The sequence below is a fragment of the Felis catus genome, chromosome A1 (genome assembly GCF_018350175.1).
Source record: "Felis catus isolate Fca126 chromosome A1, F.catus_Fca126_mat1.0, whole genome shotgun sequence".
NCBI lineage: Eukaryota > Metazoa > Chordata > Mammalia > Carnivora > Felidae > Felis > Felis catus.
In genome coordinates, this window is record NC_058368.1 from 82,275,531 (window position 1) to 82,293,201 (window position 17,671).

At 49.8% G+C, this 17,671-nt stretch overlaps 1 long non-coding RNA gene across 1 annotated transcript; it reads left to right on the forward strand.

Annotated features, from left to right (window-relative positions):
* Window positions 1-3,432: 3,432 nt before the first annotated feature.
* LOC102900920 lies at window positions 3,433-10,098 on the forward strand. The gene is made up of 3 exons (XR_439471.3): window positions 3,433-3,554; window positions 5,593-5,760; window positions 7,450-10,098. It is a non-coding gene; the product is annotated as an uncharacterized LOC102900920 (long non-coding RNA).
* The last annotated feature ends 7,573 nt before the right edge of the window (window positions 10,099-17,671 follow it).

Consider the following 17,671-nt stretch of genomic DNA (forward strand, 5'->3'; position numbering starts at 1 on the left):
AAATGAGAAGTGTTTGAAAGGGGGGCGGTCACTTCAAGCAATGCGCAGAGACCTGGCGTGCCCGTGGGAGTGTCCCGTGGGAGGCGCTTCTACTGCCGTGCGCTGCTAGCCCAAACCCGCTTTCAGGGTGCCAGAGTTGCCTCAGCATGTCTCCCTCACATGGGGAGCTGGACAGTGTTTTGAGATGTGTTTCCTCACCTAGATTCCTTTCCTTCCCTCGAAATGGACTCCAGCGTCTCAGGATGGATCACAGTAGCCCGGAGGACAGAATCGGCCTGCGCGTCTTTCTGACATTGTACAAAAGCCAGGGCCCTTATGAGAATTATTTTTGCCACGAAGGGAAAAGGAAGGCAAATTTGCAAAATGAGGCAGAAGTGAGAGAGCAGGCGAGAAGGAGGCAGCTGGTGGGCCGGGGGACAGTGCGTGGCACCCTCACAAAGGACCCCACGTCCCCGTGGAGTAATGACTCGGGACACTGGCCGTGACCTGCACACCAGGCGGAGAGGAGAAAACCCCAGGAAAAAGAACACTCCCAGGAGTCTGGTGGATGGAAACGGCCTGAAGATAGGCCCGCTGCAGGCAATGGACGCCCGGTCTCAGCCCCCGGCCCGTGGGCCAGGGTTCCTGCCATTCTCAGGGACCACGGGGTGCTGCCTGGAGAGCAGGGCGGTGCAGGCACTCCCTTCCCGGGGCCAGGCTCGCCTCCGAGTTCTTTTGGTAATTGCCATTTTCCCGCCAAACCTTTACCTGAAATGTGAAAACTAGACATGCGTCGTAGAGAAAGGAATACGCGATGTCAACGGACAAAGATAGACACAACCTGGTAGGATCAGAGTGGGGCGCAATCAGAAATGACAGTTGAGTGACAGTTGGCAAGATGTCGGGCCTCACTCATGGTTTGAGGTGGTGAAGCCTGAGCCGGCCAGCTCTCACGTTGCTCTAACGTTGCTGTGCCTTCAGTGAGGCCACGCGCCCTCCATCAGCGAAGCTGGGACCCTGTCAGCCTTGGCACCAGCACTGGGAGCCAGAGCGAGGCCGCGGGGGGAGTGGGCTGGGCACGCTCCGCTGGGGTCGTCACCTCCATCTGTGCCGCAGACTTAGTCCTGACCGCGCTCTGCATTGCCACCCGACCCCACAGACCTCCAGAAGTTTCCTGCCGCAGCACCACAAGAGCGAAATTTCATGGCTGCACGAAGGAGAGTGGACGACGCCCTTTTTCAGATTTCCAAGTCCACACGTCTTCCACAGTCTTTTCCAGAATCTGAAGAAATGAGAGGGCCATCCGTGCGAGCTGACATTCTACCTCCTCTCACAAAAGGAAAGCAGCGGGTGTGTGGAACATGAGTGTCTCTTCGGGTTTTGATCTCACACGCTCCCATGACGTTTTGTGGGACCACAAACAACTCCGTGGCATTGCCATGCGTCTTGAGTGGCAGGCACCGAAAACCCACAGCTCCACTTCTTCTCCCGGGTATCTTTGACCCACTTAGCAGTTCCAAACTACCTGCATTTGCCATTTATGGCAGAGTCTAATTTCACGTCGCTTAATGCTGGTGGTTTTTGATTGTCTTCTGTACATATTCTGGTCCGACCCCCACAGCTGGACCAAATCCCCAAGAATTGAAACCCCCAGAGGGGGAGACAAGGCTGAGGGTGCCGCTCTTTGCCAGGCCACTGAGGTGACCGAATATGCCTGTCCCTGTCCTAGGTTGAGGAATAGCATGGCAACTTCATTAGGCCCGGACCCCCGCTTCTCCCATCTGGTCGGCTCCAGCCTCGGCGCACTGCTCGGTGAACCTGCTGGGCTTGGCCCACGTCAGCTCGGCTCATGCCCAGAGGCTACATGCTGTGTCCGTTCCTGCCCCTGTCCTGCCACACCCTCCCATTGCAACAGGGGTTTTAAAAAATATAAGCCATTTAACCTAAAGGCACTGCCAGTGGCCACAGAAGGGACCCTGGCAGCAGCCACACGCGTGGTGACACAGGAGAGAACACTTGTGCCCACACTCGTGCCAAGGAATAAATACGTGAGCACCTCCTCTTCCAGGAGGACCTCCACCAGCAGGTAGTGGGGGCGGGAAAGAGAAAGCCGCCACTGTTGGACACTAAACCAGAGGGGATAGTGTGAGCACATGACAGCATAGCCAACCCTGAGTCATCTGGCCAGACAGACTCCCGTGTGGGGGAGAAATGTTTTCACCTTGCTGAGGGAGCCCACGCAGCAAGTGTCCTGTGCAGTCCGGCACCAACCATACTCAGGAGGCTGGTGGGCATTCCAGCTCCTGGGTACCGGTGGGCTTGCAGCCCTAATGTCGCCTCCTCCGTGCTGCTCATCCACATCTTCCGATTTACTTAAAGTCAGCAAACTCTTTCTCTTGCATGGGACAGTCTGTGTGGACGTGCAGACCAACTGCTAGGGCACAGCCTGAGAACGGCCCTCTGTAGAGAAGTGTGCACGCCAGAGAGCATTGGGCTGTTCCCAGAGACATGCAACAGAACCCGTGGAGGGAACAGAGGAGCAGAAGCAGCTGGCTGGAGACCCAGATAGTGCCCTGTGTGACGGGGAACCCAGAGGTGTCTGCGCTGGAACATCAGAGCGGAGGCTGCCTGCTGGAGGGCAGGATGATACCCCAAAGGTTTTGTGGGAAGGACTGTGTCCCCAGCTGGTCTAATCCAGTGACTGGTGTCCTATAAGAAGAGGGACATTTGAACAGAGACAGTGGGACCTACAAAGGGAAGAAGGCAAGTAGCAGAGAGGGGGTGATGGGACACCACGGCCCACCGTCAGCCCGGGGGAGGCTGGAAGAGGCAGGAAGAACTCTCCCCTAGAGCTTGCAGAGGGATAGCTGGCCAGGGACGCCTCCATCTGGCACCCTGGCTGGCCTCTAGCCCTAGAGGAACTAGATTTCTGTTCTACGCCGCCTGGTTTGTGGTGCCTTGCTTCCGTGGTCCGGGGACACTGACACAGGTTTCTTGTGACGGCTCAGGAACGAGGACTCGCTCTGGTGTGGCTGCAGGGCTTCGTGAGACTCTGTGTAGCACGACCAGGGACAGCCCTTGGGCCGGTCACCTGCAGGCCCAGCTGGAGAAGCCCCGCCCACCCCCTGTGGGTCTGAGCCTGTGGGACCCGGCACCTGTGCTGCCCTGGATGGGGCGGGGCTTCGGGCGGGGCGGGCCTTCCCGGTGAGGAGAGGGCCTTGGCCGGGGCGGGGCTTGGGAAGGGGGTGGGGCTTGGCCTGGAGTGGGCGGGGCTTCGCGGGGCTGAGCGAGGCCCCAGTAGGGGCCGGGCTTAGGGCTGAGCGGGACCTGGGATGGGGGAGGGACAGTGGCGGGGCTTCTAGAGGCGCGGGGCTTGGGACGGGGCTTCGGGTGAACGTGGCAGGGCTCGGATGGGGTCTGGGCCTCGAGCAGAGGAGGGGCCAGGGTGGGGTGGGGAGGGGCCGGGGTCAGGAGCCCGGGGGACCCCAGGTCCCGGGGCCGGTGGGCCGGGCCTCCTTGGGGCCGCTCCGCGCGCCAGCCCCCCCAGACCAGAGCCAGCGGCAGCCGACCCGCAGGTGAGCGCAGGCGGGCGGACGGTGAGCGCGGTCGGCGCGCTGGTTCACCGGGTCCCCCCAGCTTGGCCAGGACGCCCCTATGCTTCTGCCGCCTTCCCCCCCTACCACCCCAGGCAGGCGGTTTAGGAAAAGTTAGACCCAGTGACAGAGCCCAAAGTTGTGCGTTTCTGCGGGTCGAAGTGTCTGCGCCGGGAGGTAGGTACATGGGCGGTGGCGGACAAATGAGCAGAGAGACGATGAACGTGAGTAGAAGGTCAGAGGTGGACAGAGGACGGTGCGCGCCCGCGGATGGACAGGGATGGGTGACAAGTGGACGGCAGACGGCGGCCTGCGAGCACGCGGCCTGCGTACGTACGCCCAGCCGCTGACCTCTGGGCCCCTGCGCACCACTCACCGCGCGCACAGCACGCTCGCGGCTGACCCGGGGCTGGCTTGGGCTGGGACAGCCAGCACTGCGCCCAGGAACTCGCATTAGAGATTCTCACGTTCCTCGTTTTAGAGTGGGCCGTGTTGCGGCTGGTGGTCAGCGTCAGAGCCGGGGGCAGGGCGTCTGGGAGGCCGGGTCCTGGACTGTAGCGGGGTGTAGCTGGGTCTCCGTCCATCCGCTCGGAGGCCTGAGGCCGCCGGGGTGGGGCGGGCAGGTGGGCGGGGCCGCAGGAGCAGGAGGCCGGCTTGCGCCTCCGGTGCAAAGTTGTGATTCCTGCTGTATATAGACTGTCCCTTGCGGCGTGAATTAAACCTCTTGGAATTAAAAATGAAAATCATTAAACACTGGTTAGAAGCGAACGCGGCATGTGGCTTCACCAGAGTGGGTGTGGGAGGCAGGAAACAAGCCCAGCGCTCGCTCAGCGCAGGCGGAGACTCCCACGGCTCTCTTCTAGTGAGAACACATGACTAATAGCATCTTACTTTATTATTGTATTTGTGGATTTAAAAGGGCACCTCTATTTCCCTCAATGGCTTAATGCTCAGAGCACTTTTGGAAATCCCTGGGAGTTCTCTAAATGAACTTCAGTGATCTCTGCTCTAGGCCCATGCCAGGCAAGGAATTTTCATTTTGTTCCACAAGGTTTGTGATAAAATGTGAGAGTTAAAAAGAAGAGGGAGGAGGAGCAAGGGGAGAGAGAAAAGCTATTACGAAATAGCAACACTCTGGACCATCACGTTTCCACCTCAGCTTCAGTGATGTTGGACATTTGCTCCTCCTTTAGCCAATGTGCTAGTGTAGGCTGCTGTGCAGGGTTCAGATACCTGCTGCTCGAATTCTGGTCCCTGGTCAGGGTTCAGGTTGGTCTAGAATTGAGGTCAGGGCTCTCGGCCCTCTCCAACACACGTCACGATCTCTTACCTGCCACAGAAACAGCCACCATCAGTCACGTGTGGGAGGGTGGAAACACCAGTTGGATCTGGGTCTGTAGCCAGGTCTTAAGGGACAGTTGCTGACGAGGGAGAGGGGCCTCCTGCTCACAGCCTGGGGCTCCAAGACCATTGTCAGCAGGCCTGGTTGGGGGGGGCACCCCCACTCACCAGCCCTGCTGGGTCCAGGGACTCTAGTGGCATAATCTACCAGATGCGATGTGGACAGAGTGACACAGGGCAGATGAGTTAGAGGTTCCCTGAGAAACCGTTTTGCATCTTTACTGTCCTGCTGGGGGTTAGGTGGGTTAGCATTCACGTTGTTGTTGCCGCCCGGACCATTGCAAATCGGAGAAAGGGAGAGAACACTGGGCTCTGCTTGGTTATGGGAGGTACCACCCCTCCCCCCAGCCCCACCTGACCTTGACCTGGTGCCCCAGCTCCACTCCCCAGCACAGCATCTCTCAGCACCAGCTGGAGTGGCCCCCGAAACGGGTCTGCTCTCCACTGGTTTCCAGTTTGGCTCCATTGTGGCCTTCTTTTCCTGCGTCCCCAGCAGGACAGGTCTCAGCTCTTTGAGCCAACAGCCCCGGTGACACCCACACAGGCCCGCAGGTTCTGGGCTGCTCCACGGCGCAGCCTGGGGCTGGCCTGCTGAGGGCATTTCCTTTCTCCACTGCAGATTCCTCATTAGCCAAAGGAGCTCCTTAGAGGGGACAGTTCGCCGCCGCTGTGGGGAGTCTTCTCTCCTGTAAGGACACCAAAGAGGAACGGAGCACACGCTGGAGGCAGGCAGTGTCGGCAGAGAGGAGTCTCACACCCATGCGGGGCAGCAGCGGCCGGGCAGCAGGTGGGCCTGGGGGCTGCTACCCCTCTGAGGCCAGAGCCTCGGATTCCTGCAAGCAAGCTCTGGATGCAGGCCTGTGGGTTTTGAACGTTGGCAACGTTCTTTGCTTTTTGTTTTGTTTTTCCTTCTTAATCTTGGATAGGGCCAACTGTCAGTTTCCAGCCTTCATACTAGGAGACGTTTTCTGGATTTTTAAAACTAAGATTTTGTTTTATATGTTTATATGGAAATACAGAAAATACCAAAAAAGAGAGACAGTTATTAAGGGAGTCACTGCTTAATAAAACCATATAAAGTAAGAAGGGAAACAGTCCCAAGGTCTCCTTCGAGTCTCTGGTCTGACGGAAGGATGGGGACCGAGGGAGAGAGCAGGGCCAACTTAGGCTGAAATGGTCCCAGAGGCCAGAGCGTGCAGGGCCGAGCGGGCGGAGGTCGGGTTAAAGTAGCAGAGATCTCTTGGGCGTTGGCCCTCAGGTGAGAGCCCAGGTTAGTCACGACCTTTGTCTCTGCAGCAGCCGCGCTGAGCTCTGCTTGACTCGTTCCATTTGTCCACGGAACATAATTACTGGTGTGACCTCACCCCGTCGAGGACAGACATCTCCCCAAGTAGCTGCTCCCCCATGATTGGTGCTTACCGCCCTCTTTACCCTTTCCCTTTTGTTTCCTCCCATACATCCTATGTACACGTGTGCTTTTAGTCTTTTCTTGTTCTAAACTGCGTGAGCAGCATACGGTGTCATGTGTATGTGTGAGGGACGCTCGACTTCACTCATTTTCACAGGTGTTTCTTACTCTGTGGTGGGGTACACCTCACTGTTTATTAGGACTCCTGACGCTGGACATTTGAACCGTGTTTGGCTGTCAGTGTAAACACTGGTGCTGAGCATGCCCCCCGGGACACACTGGGAAGTGGCATGGCTGGGCAGTAGCGTGTGGAGACGCTTCACCTAAGAAAATAACGCCAAATTATCCTCAAAAGTGATGGCATCAATTTACACCCTACTTGCTGGTCCACAGACTTTCCAATACTTGCTCTCGTCAGACTTCATAAGATTTGCACATCAAATGAGAATACACTGATTTCTGTCTGTGGCTGGCCTTCATTGGCGTTTCCCTGACAGTTAACGAGACTGAGAATCAAATCCCATGTGCATGTACTGGCAAACCTATGATACTGTCTCTGCCAAACCGTGAGCAGAGCAGACCCTTCCCTTTACTTAATTCTTCTTTACTTTTTGTCGACTCGTGTGAAGAAGTCTTATGTATTTTTTTCGTTAGATTTATTCCTAGGTAGTTCACATTTTTTGATCTCTTGCTAAATGGCATTTTGAAAACCTTTTTATTGTAGTATCACATACGTACATAAAGGGTGAAAAGACCAGGAGTTCACAGCTTAATGAATTTTCACTGAACCTACACCCAGATCAGGAAGCACAACCTTATCAGCACCCAGAGCCCCCCTCCTGTCCCCCCACCCCCCGTGTCCTCTTGCCCACAAGTAACCACAGGCGACCTGGGTTCATTTGCTCGCTTGGTACTTTATAATAATGGACTCATACAAGATGCAGTCATTTGTGTCAGCTGACTTTTGATCAAAGCAGGGTGAAGGATTGGACCCAACTCTCGCCTGTGGCCACAGATCTTCCTGCCAAGTGTGACTCCATCACAGCTTTCCTTTCCTTTCTACCGCAGGGGCACCCAGCAGGTGCCACGGGGGCCATCACCCACACTGCTCCTGTGAGCATCGAATAAGATGCCTCCTGATGGACATGCACCCTCACCTTTCTCGGGTACATTCTGGGACTGCAGTTGCCGGATCACAGCACTTGTACGCTTGACTTCATTAGAAAATGCCGATCAATTTTCCAAAGAGAGTTTAACATTTCCTGCAGCAGGTATGACAGTTCCAGCTGGACCACATTTTGGCCAACAGTTCTTATTATCAATCCCTTGGTTTTGGGTGTGAAATGGTACCCTACTGTGGTTTAATTTGCATTTTCCTCATTGCTAAAGAAGTTGTGAACATTTCACATGCTTCTTAGCCGTTTGGATTTCTTCTTTAACACAGTTAAACATAGTTCAAGTCTTTTGACAATTTTAACAGTGTTCTTTTTGTTTTACCTATTGATTTGGCATTGTTCTTTGCATATTCTGGATATGAGTTTTTTATTAGATCTACTGTTGGGGCGCCTGGGTGGCCTCGGTCGTTTAAGTGGCCAACTCTTAATTTCAGCTCAGGTCATGATCCCACGGTTCATGGTGTTGAGCCCTGTGTCGGGCTCTGCACTGGCAGCTGGCAGCGCAGAACCTGCTTAGGATTCTCTCTTTCTCTCTCTGCCCCTACCCCCGTCAGAATAAATAAATAAACTTAAAAAGAAAGATATATCTACTGTGAATATTTTCCCCAGTCTATAGATGTCTTTTAAACTTGCTTTTGATGAGTGAGAGTTTTAAATTTTGATAAAGAAAGAGAGAAAGGAAACAAAACAAGAAAGAAGAAAGAAAGAAAGAAAGAAAGAAAGAAAGAAAGAAAGAAAAGAAAGAAAGAAAGAAAGAAAGAAAGAAAAAAGTAAACGAAGGAAGGAAGGAAGGTATAAAGATTGGTAAGAAAGAAATGAAGCTTTCTTTGTTTGCAGATTACATGATTGCCTATGTAGCAAATCTGAAATAGTTGCCAAAAAATTCTGGATTTAATAAGCAATTATAACAAGATTACAGGATACAAGGTCAGTATACAAAAGTCAATCACTTACCTCTATACCAGCAATGAACAAGTGGAGTTTGAAATAAAAAAACATAATATCAGTTACATTAGAACCCCCAAATGAAATACTTAGGTATACACTTAACAAAGTTCATGTGTAAGATCTGCATGAGAAAAACTATAAAACTCTGATGAAAGGTAATCAAAGAACTAAATAAATGGGGAGATAGTCCATGTTGATGAAACGGAATTCACAACATCAGCATGTCGGTTTTCCCCAGCTGTCTCTATAGATTGAATGCAATCCCGATCAAAGTTCCAGCAAGTTTTTGTGCAGAGATTGGCAAGCTGATTCTAACATTTATATGTACAGGCAAAAGACCCCATAGCCAATACACTATTAAGGGAGAAGAACAAAGTTTGAGGACTGGCAGTGTCCAACGTCAAGACCTACTGTAAAGCTACAGTAATCAAGACTGTGTGGTATTAGCAGAAGAATGGACAAATAGATCAATGGGACAGAATACAGAGCCCAGAAATAGACCCCATAAATATGTGCAGCAGATTAGCATAATGAAAAGATGCTCCACATCACATGTCATTAGGGAATTATAAATTAAAACAAAGAAAAACAACAGTGAGATTCCAGGGCACACCTGTTGGAACAGCCAGAGCCTGACGCTGACAACGGCCGTGCTGATGAGGACACAGGACTGTCATTCACTGCTGGCGGGAAAGGTGCAGCCGCTTTGGAGGACGGTTTGGCAGTCACAACACTAAACATACTCTCACCATACGCCCCAGCAACCATGCTCCTTGATTTCGACCCAAATGGGCTGAAAACATGTCCACACAATAATCTGCATGCGCATGTTTATAGCAGCTTTATTCATAATTGCAAAACCCTGGAAACAACTAAGACATCCTTCAGTAGATGAATGGATAAACAGATTGTGGTACACTGGAGGAAACTTACTTATTGCTAAGTGAAAGAAACCAGTCTGAAAGGCTACGTAGTATATAATTTCAAGTATGTGACATTCTAGAAAAGGCAAAACTGTAGACAATAAAAAGGCCGATGGTTGCTGAGAGTTAGTGGGCAGGAAAGAAGCTGTTTAGGGCAGTATCAGTATGATTCTATAATGGTGGACACATGCCATACACTTGCCAAAACCATAGAATGTCCAACACCAAGAGTGAACCCCAACATAAACCATGGACGTTGGGCGATCATGCTGTCAATGTAGGTTCACTCACTGATTATAGCAAAGGCACCACTCTGGTGCAGAATTTGGATAGTGGGAGGCTGCGTGCAGGTGCAGGGCAGAGGGTATCTGAGAACTTTCTGTACTTTGTGCTCAGTTTTGCTATGAACCTAAAACTGCTCTGAAAGTGAAATCTCCCCCCATCAAGTTTTTAATTTCTTCCAAAATAATGCTGAAATTTTGACTGAGATGACATTAAATCCATAGATTAGTTTGGAGAACATGGACAGCTTAACAATATTGAGTCGCCCAATCCCAGAATATAATGTATACCCAAAGTGTTGGGTCTACTTTATTTATTTTGTAATTTTTTTAATGTTTACTTATTTTTGACAGAGCATGCCTGTGGGGGGAGGGGCAGAGAGAGAGGGAGACACAGGATCAGAAGCAGGCTCCAGGCTCTGAGCGGTCAGCACAGAGCCCAATGCGGGGCTCAAACTCACGGACTGTGAGATCATGACCTGAGCCGAAGTCAGTCACTCAACTGACTGAGCCACCCAGGCGCCCCCTGTTGGGTCTACTTTAGATTTTTTAAAGCAGTGTTTTATATATATTTTTTCCTATAGGACTTTGCACATCTAAATTAACTCCCAATAAATTGATATTTTTCATGCTATTTTATTAAAAAAATTTTTTTTTCAACGTTTATTTATTTTTGGGACAGAGAGAGACAGAGCATGAACGGGGGAGGGGCAGAGAGAGAGGGAGACACAGAATCGGAAACAGGCTCCAGGCTCTGAGCCATCAGCCCAGAGCCTGATGTGGGGCTCGAACTCACGGACCGCGAGATCGTGACCTGGCTGAAGTCGCTTAACCGACTGCGCCACCCAGGCGCCCCATTTTCATGCTATTTTAAACAATATTAAAAATTTTTTTCCAATAGTTTGTTATATAGAAACATTGATTTTATTGCATACATAGAGAGAATTGATTTTATTGCATATAGAGACAATCTGCCACACTTACTAGTTAGTTCTAGTAGATTCCTGTGATGTTCCACATATGCAATCACATCTAAGAATAAAGACAGCTTAAGTTCTTCCTATTCAATATTTATGCCTTGTAATTTCTTTTTCTTGCCTTATTGCATTGGTTAGAACCTTCTGATTAATGTTGAATAGAATGGGATTTTCTCCCAACTATTTTGAAAGTTTCAAAATACAGTGAGGCTGTAAAATATACACCCATATCTAAACAGTGTTTACCATTTTGCCATATTTATCCCACCTCCTTTATCTCTCTCCTGCTCCTGCCCCTCCTCTGCCATCTGAAAGACACACACACATTTTTTTCCTGAACCATTCAAAAGGAGATTACTGGCATGATCATGCTTAGTAACTCAGTTTACCACCATGCCTCTCCTAAGAAAAAAGATAATCCCCTCCACTATCACAATACCATTGTCACACCTAGCAAAATAACAATGTCTTCTCTACTCTAATATTTGGAACATATATAATCTTCCCCAATTGTGCCCCAAATTGTCTTCATAGCTTTTTCAAAGAAAATAGTTTTATTGAGATTATAATTCATGTGCCATCAATTCATCCATTGAAAATGTACAAGTCAATGGCTTTTGGTATATTATTAATTTCTAAAGTTGTGGTAAAATATACATCATAAAATTTGCCATTTTACCTTTTTTAAGTGTACAATTCAATGGTGTTAATTAAACTCATATGTTGTGCAACAATCACCACTACCTATTTCTAAACTTTTGCATCACCCAAAACAGAAACTCTGTAACTATTAAACAGTTAACTCCCCATTCTTTCCTACCTTCAGACACTGGTAATCACTAATCTACCTTATGTCTTTATTAGTTTGCCCATTCTACACGTTTCATGTAAGGAGAATCATACACTATTTGTCCTGTTGTGTCTTATTTCATTTACCATAATATTTTCAAGATTCATCGGTGTAGTAGCATGTGTCAGAATTTAATTCCTTTATATGGCTGAATAATATTCCATTTTGTATATATATACACCACATTTTATTTATGCATTCAGATGGACACCTAGGTTGTTTCCACCTTTTGACTATTGTGAATAATACTGCAATGAACACTGACATCTAACAGATATCCGTGTGTGTGTGTGTGTGTGTGTGTGTGTGTGTGTGTGTGTTGTTCTATTAATGTGATGTGTTACATTGATTCTCTTATGTTGAAAATTTTTTTGCATCCCTGGAATAAATCCCACTTGGTCATGGTGTATAATTTGATTAAAGATATGAGTATAAATTCAAGAAGCTTAATTAACTCAAAGCAGGATAAGCTCAAAGAGACCCACACTGAAACACATTACAATCAAATTCAAAGACAAAGACAGAGAATCTCAAAGCTATGAGATGTGACTCATCACTTACAAGGGATTCTTAGTGAAACTAAGAGCCAATTTGCCATCAGAAGTCATGGAGGCCAGAAGGCAGTCGGGGACATACTTGAAGTGCTGAGAGAAACAACAACAACAAACAACCTGCCAATCAAGAATTCTGTATCCAGGGGCGCCTGGGTGGCTCAGTCAGTTGAGCGTCCGACTTCAGCTCAGGTCATGGTCTCGCAGTTCATGAGTTCAAGCCCTGCATCAGGCTCTGTGCTAACAAACAGCTCAGAGCTTGGAGCTTGCTTCAGATCTGTATCTCTCTCTCTCTCTCTCTCTCTCCCCCTCCCCTGCTCATGCTCTGCCTCTCTCTGTCTCTCAAAAATAAATAAAATGTTAAAAACAATTAAAAAAAAAAAGAATTCTGTATCCAGAAAAACTGTGCTTAAAATATAAGGGAGAAAGTGACATATTTCCAGAGAGACAAAGCAGAAAGTTTATTTGCACTAGAGCTGTCCTCCAAGAGATGCTATGGAGAGCCCCTGAGGTGGGATAGAAAGAGCCTAGACACAGCCAGAGGCCCCAAAGACCCAGGGTGAGGGGGAACACACGGGAGAATTATTGTGTTCTTGGTTTGTAACTTCACCTGTTATTTCCTACCTGATTTAAAAGACAAATGCACAAAAATAATTATAAACCTATTGAGCAAATCATGTATTCTTATATAATGGATTAAACTCACCCATCAAAAGACACAGATTGGCAGAGTGGACCACAAGCAGGGTCCAACTACATACTGTCTCAATCTCAGGACACACACATGTTGGAAGTGAAAGAATACAAAAGGGTCTTACTTGTAATTAGTAACCAAAAGAGAATGGGGTCACTACACTAATTTCAGACAAGACAGATTTTAAGAAAAGTTGTTACAAGAGACAAAGCACATTATATAATGATGATAGTAATAATATGCTGCCCTTGTCTCCTGTAACAGTGATAAAAGGGTGAGTTCACAAGAGGACATAACAATTATAAGCACATAGATATACACACTAGGGGACCTGGCTCAGTCAGAAGAGCGTTCAACTCTGGATCTTGGGGTCTGTAGTTGGAGCCCCACGTGGGTATAGAGATTCCTTAAATAAAACTTTAAAAATACATTTACTGTATATGCACACTAAACATTTGTGCTTCTAAATAAACAAAGCAAGCATTGACAGACTTGAAGGGAGAGATAGGCAGTTCTACAATAACATAGGGGCATCCATACCCTGCCTCCAAAAATGGGCAGAACCAACAAGAACACAGAGGTCCTGCACCAGCCTATAGACCAACTGGACCTAGCTGACATGCAGAAAACTCAACCCCAAAACAGCAGAGCACACATTGGTCTCAGGTGCATCTGGATCCCTCTCTGGGGTGAGTTCCCTGTAGACTGTCTACACCACGGGGGACAGCAGTGCCCGGAGAGTGTCAGGTGAGCCTGGGTCCCTCTCCAGGGTGAGGTCCCCGCAGACTGTCTACACCACAGGGGACAGCAGTGCACGGAGACTGTCAGGTGCACCTGGGTCCCTCTCCAGGGTGAGGTCCCCGCAGACTGTCTACACCAGGGGTGGGGGTGGGGACAGCAGGGCCCCAGGCTCACGTAAGACTCTTCACTCCACTGCTGTCCCACACTCTGGTTCTTGGACGGATGGGAGATTTGAGTGGGACGAGACTGGAGGAAGGAAAAAGAGGTGAGTTACTTTCCAGCTGTCAGGGAAGAGGATGGTAGGGTGGCAGCGGGGTGGCAGAGGAGATGGAAAAAAGTGGAAGAAGTCAAGATATTTTGAATTGGTGACCTGTTTTAATTACTGAGGGCAAGTGAGGTATTTGACTTCTACCTAGGTTTCGAGTGCGTACGAGCGGGTGGACATCGTCCATTTCCTGCACTGGCGGATGCTCAGCAGAGGAATGGTTTGCTGAAGTCAGGAGTTGGTGATCGTTTGTCTCAAATGACATTTGCCTCACCGTGAAGCTGTGTGCCTCCGGCCTCCCCTTGGTGGCCCACCAGGGTGTCCACGAAGCCAAGGCTTTAAACAGCTTTCCCCAAGGGAAGCTGTGTTGTAGAGGGCAGCCATCCTAGACGGAGGAAGTTCAGGTGTGAGCTGTGCCAGACCCTTGCAGGAGTGTAGGGAGGAGAGAAAGCACTCTCAAGGGCCTAGTGACGTCCCGCTTTCTGCTGCCTGACCTGGAGGGCTCTTGGGGGACCAAAACTGCCCTGTGTGGCCCTCCTTCCCCAGCTGCCCACACCCCCTCGTCCCGGCCCACTGCTCTGCATTTGGGCTCTTGGGTCAGACTTTGCTCCTCCGTATCCCTAAGGACCCTCAGCATCCCCTGGAAAGCTCTGTGCAGCACACACTTGCACTCTGGAAACTGGTATCTGAACGCCTTACATCTAGGAAATATGGTCTCATTAATATCGGCAGGAGACAGGTGCTACCCTCCTCCACCCCCAGGGAAGCCCGAGAGTCACCGCCGCTGGGAAGAAGCTGAGAATTGGAGGAAGCCCTCCTGTTCCGAGGCCCCTACACACGACTTTGGCTCCAGAACAGCAATTCCACGCGGGCCTGGTTTCAAGCGCTCTGGTCTCCAAGGCATCGTCTGCATGTTGGTGCTGTGGCCCCAGCCAGGCCGAGGGGGGCAGCCCCACTTCCTTGGCCCCTGCGTGGTGCTTCTGAGCCCAGACTGTGTGAATCTGCCTCTCATTTAGCAATCCTCTATCTTGTTCGTCTGTACAATATCGGCACTCAGAGTGTGGGGAGTGAGCGATGCAGGAAAGAAAACTTTTGAAACTGTGGTCTGTCTTCTTACCGAAGACCTATATTTCTATCTACTTATTTCTCAGCTAGAGGCATCTGAGCATCAGAGGGGCTGAAGATTATCCGAGGCCGTCTGACTCTTCCTGTCAGCTTCGTTGTGGCAGGTGGGCTGGGGGCCCCTCTCTGACCTGGGAGGTAAACGGATAGGTAGCAGGGAAGTGGCTGGAGGCACTCAGTGGTACATAAGGTCAAGTTTCCCCAAACCGCCATATTCTCTGGTGCTTTCATGCCCCGTGACAGTAGCTGGATTCTATGGAGGAAGGAAATGACATAGGGGGACATGGGTATTTCCACCTCACATTGTAGGAGTCCATAGAAAAGAATCTTGTTGACATCTTTTTTTTTTTTTTTTTAATTTTTTTTTTTATTTTTGGGACAGAGAGAGACAGAGCATGAACGGGGGAGGGGCAGAGAGAGAGGGAGACACAGAATCGGAAACAGGCTCCAGGCTCCGAGCCATCAGCCCAGAGCCTGATGCGGGGCTCGAACTCACGGACCGCGAGATCGTGACCTGGCTGAAGTCGGACGCTTAACCGACTGCGCCACCCAGGCGCCCCGACATCTTTTTTTTTTTTTAAGTTTTTAAAATTTATTTTGAGAGAGAGAGAGAGAGAGACAGAGACAGAGAGCAAGTGGGGGAGGGGCAGAGAGAGAGGGAGAGAGGGAATCCCAAGCAGCCTCTATCCTATCAGTGCAGAGATCTGCACAAACCGTGAGATCCTGACCTGAGCCAAAATCAAGAGTCGGACACTTAACCGACTGGGCCCCCCAGGCACCCCGAATCTTGTCGACTTCTGAGCCAGGGTAGTGTGAAGTCTCACAGAACGAGCTCTCTAGAAGGACTGTGTAGTTAAAAGGCGAAGACGGATGGGGATTTCTCTCACCGCAGAAGCCAGAGAACATTGCAGGGGAGGAGTAAAGGACATGTGTCCAAGCAGTAAACAGGCTGGGGAGATAATCGGAGTGAGTTAGATGCCTTGGTCTAGAATCTGTCAGATCTGAGGACTTCTTGCCAAAGGGCTGGGGCTTCAGCCTGAAAACGAGCGTGCAAGTCTTTTAAGATGTGAGTAAGTGCTGGGAGCATCGTACCCAAGAGGGTCCAGGACTGGCCCTCCTCCCAAGAGGGGGACTTTGAATTTGACCAGACATTTTCAAAATGAATCATGACATAGGATGAGTCGGGTGCCTCTATGTGTGGGGGTGGAGGGGTGGTGGCTACAGAATCTGTCAGTGGGGCTTGGAAGCAGTGACCTCTCTGGAGAGGGCCAGGGATGTCCCTCCAGGTGAAGTAGGCACACTGATTTACTTCTATTTTATGAAACACACAATGAGCAAAGTTTTCTAAAGATGTCCGTATGTTTTACCAAAGAATGAGAAAATGTCACTTGTCCATATTGGGAACATTCTCCAACATACCTCCCATGAGCCTCTGTCTTCCCACCTCTTGATGTCACCATGGCCACAGTGACCCAAGAAGGTGGAAAACAGGAAACTGCTGAAGACAGGACCAGTGTCATCAAGGAGGGAACCAAAGGCAAATCAGGTATTTAACAAACACTTAGCATTACAATTTTCCAGGGATTAGAAACTGTTCTGTCCGTAAAGGGCAGTTTAATGGGGGTAGGGGTGCAGGGGTAAGGGTTTGTACCATGCCCTGAGACTCAACAGGGCAGGTTCACAAAGAAAAAGGGAGCTTCTGGGAGAGGAGGACTTCTGGGAAGGATCTAATCATTTTGTTCTCATGAACACGGAACAGAACCACTTTCACGCGGTAGCCTTCATGACAATCACGGCTGAATGCCAGCTACTGAGGTGTGGGTAAGTCAACGCCCGAATGAAAGCATCGCTAAAAGTCATGCTTCCCGAACAACCCCCGCCCCAGATAGAGAGTGGACACTGGGGGGTCAGGTGGACGCAGGCAGTCACAGGCTCACTGCTCATCAGGAAGCAGGCATTTCTGCAATCTAGTCTAGAGACTTCAAGGCAGGGCAGTGGCCACAAACATTTGGATCTTCAACCAAAAATTTTAGGAATTATGCTACCTTGGAACACAGAAATAGGTGTTCAGCGAGAGGCAAAAAACAACTCCAATTTTTTGCTCTTTCCCCGAGGAAACCAGGGCCTCTCGAGCTGTCTCACTGCCATGGTAGCTCTTGCGAGTTCAGCATTGTCTCACTCGCTACCGTGATTTCTCTACAGACATCACTTAGAGTACTGGGGGTGGCTGTCTTGTGTGAATATTGTGGAATGACCAGAATCTTGAATTCGTGGGGGGATTAAGATTCTGATCCTCTCTCTTTCTGAGCCCCCAGCTCTCACCGAGAGGCTTGATGCCCCATGTACAGGGTCCAAGGGCTGAAGTGGGGCCTCTAGCCTGTGGGCAAATACTCAAATACAGCAAAAAATAAAGACATACTGTGCAAGGAGAATGGAGCTAGGACATGTGACCACTGGAGGGACAACACGGAGGTTGCGGGTTCCGATACCCCAGGGACCTGCTAAGGGGCCAAGAACTGTATAAGCTGCACCAGCAGAGAAGTACGACGTCCTCCAGGCAGGAACTTACAGGACTGCCTCTCCCCAACACCTCCACCCTCCACGTTTCTTTGGTGCTCATTGTGTGCTAATCAGCACAAAGAAGGTGCAGCATTCTGCTGTCTTCCAGAAGAAACCAAGGCTGAGTGTGGTGTTAACAGGTGAGGTGGCTGGTCAGGCAGCAGTTAGGGAAGCAGCACTAGACGTGAAAGGGAACCACGGCTG